Source organism: Montipora foliosa, chromosome 11, assembly GCF_036669935.1.
Source record: "Montipora foliosa isolate CH-2021 chromosome 11, ASM3666993v2, whole genome shotgun sequence".
Lineage (NCBI taxonomy): Eukaryota > Metazoa > Cnidaria > Anthozoa > Scleractinia > Acroporidae > Montipora > Montipora foliosa.
Window position 1 is genome coordinate 6646617 of NC_090879.1, and position 2500 is coordinate 6649116.

The following is a 2500-nucleotide window of genomic DNA, read 5'->3' on the forward strand; positions in this document are numbered from 1 at the left end:
GAGCCACAAAACTTATGGATTAATTTCAGATTGACTGATGAATAGTGATGCGAATGACCCAGATTTGAACATACAGTCTTTTAATGATCATGGTATATACACTGTTGAGGAGTTAAATGAACTTTCTAGTGTAGTCCGACCGCAACTGTCGGCTCTCCATCTAAACATTAGAAGCTTAAACAAACATTATAATGAGCTATGTACTTTTTTAGATACCATATCCATTCAGTTCGATCTAATTGCTTGCTCAGAAACGTGGATTGCGCCTCAAGTTGATAGACTGTTTTGATATTCAGGGTTATAACATGCTAATGGACAATCGCTTGTTTTCAACTGGGGGCGGGGTTGCATTATACTTAAAATCAAGCTTTGATTATTCTCTGAGAAATGATTTAAAGATGGATTGTATTGAAAATATCTGGGTAGAGACAAATGACTTGTTAATTGGCGTTATTTATAATCCTCCTGGCAGATCTCAACGTGAATTTCTCGAGCAATTTGAACATGTTCTACATGCCATTTTTTTGTCTAAGCGAAAGTGCCTAATTTTAGGTGATATTAATATTAACACACCTGTTAGAAGCGCAATTGCAAAAGAATACCACAATCTGATTCATTCTGAAGGCTTTAATCCCTTGATATTTGAAGCTACACGTAGTACCGAGACAACAATAAGTTGCATAGATCATATACACTCCAATTTCGTATCTTCAAGTTCGAGCGGTAGCATTGCAGTCGAGATAGCCGACCATTTGCCTGTTTTTACTTTTTCTTATGATCCCACACTAAGCCCCTTTCCCGATATAATTGAAATTAGAGATTTTAAAAAGTTTGATAAAAATGCTTTCTGTGATGCACTGAGGTGCGAAGACTGGTCGCCTGTATTTAAGTGTAATGATGCGAATGAAAGTTTGACCAGATTCCTACATTCCTTTAATAAGATTAGTAATCGACATGCACCACTCAAATCGATCAAAATTAAAGGCAAGACTAATAAACCTTGGATAACCGGAGGTCTGCGGAAATCAATCAAACTTAGAAATTATTTGTATAAAAAATGGTTGACAACCCGTTGCATTAGTTATTATAATCAATATAAAATTTACCGTAATAAAATTGTGGCAATTAACAAACTTTCTCGCTCATTATATTATGCTCGGGTTTTTAAAGACTCTCGTAATACTAAGAAAATGTGGGATAACGTTAACCTAATAATTAATAAAAAGCGTCCATCTTCTCACATTGATAATTTACAAGTTGGTAATAAAAATCTACCGCAACCAGTTACGATATCAAATGCTATCAATACGTATTTTCGTAACATTCCAACTGAGCTTGCATCAAAACTTCCCACTACAAATCGCCGTTTCTCGCATTACATGAAGAGAAAAAAGGGTAAGTTTCACTTTAATAAAGTCAATGAAGTTGAAGTGTTCTTATTGCTAGAAAATATTGATACTAGGAAATCAATTGGGGTTGATAAGGTCCACCCTTTGCTGTTATCTTCCGGTTCGCTGGAAATATTTAAACCATTGACATATATTTTAAACTTGACACTTGAACAAGGTATCTTTCCTGACAGTTTAAAAATTGCCAAAGTCATCCCGATTTTCAAACAAGGATCTCGTCTTTTGTGTAATAACTACCGGCCTATCTCAGTTCTTCCAGCTCTAAGTAAAATATTTGAGAGATGCATTCTTAATCAATTAACGTTCTATTTTACTATTGAAAATATCTTGATACCTAACCAATACGGTTTTAGATCTGACAACACTACAACTGACTGTTTAGTAGATTTAATAGACGAGATAACATTAGCCCTTGATGAAGGATGTTATGCTGTATCCCTATTTTTAGATCTAAGTAAAGCTTTCGATACAGTCAATCACTCGATTCTGTTGTCTAAACTAAATTTTTATGGAATAAGAGATGTTGAAAACCAATGGTTTAGGTCCTATTTAATCAAAAGGAAGCAAAGAGTGTATGTTAATGGAGCTGAGTCTAGTCTTCTTTCCGTAAATTCAGGAGTGCCACAAGGGTCGATCTTGGGTCCTTTTCTTTTCTTAGTTTACATAAATGATATAGTAAATGCAACTAATTATTTTTCCTTAAGACTATTTGCCGATGATACCTCCTTGACTGCGACTGGTAGGGATCTCGATGCATTGCTACACCTAATAAACTCTGAATTACCCGCTATTTATGACTGGCTATGCTCAAATAAGCTAACTTTAAATTTAACTAAGACAAAATATATAGTATTCCAACCACGGCAAAAACTTAATTATAATTTATACACCCCTCTTAAACTAGCGGATCAGTATCTTGAACAGTCTCTCAGTGTTAACTACTTAGGATTAATTATTGATTGTTCCCTATCATGGCACCATCATATTGATTATATTAGTAGTAAAATCAGTAAAAGCATAAATATTATTGCAAAATTAAAACGTCATGTACCCAACAAATCTTTAACAAGTATCTATTATGCACTTATATA

The 2500-nt window shown here is 34.2% G+C and overlaps 1 protein-coding gene across 1 annotated transcript in view; it reads right to left on the reverse strand.

Moving 5' to 3' along the window:
* The window catches only part of LOC137976611 (uncharacterized), an 18429-nt gene that overhangs the window by 13205 nt on the left and 2724 nt on the right, over positions 1-2500 (reverse strand). The gene's annotated exons all lie outside the window — the stretch shown is intronic.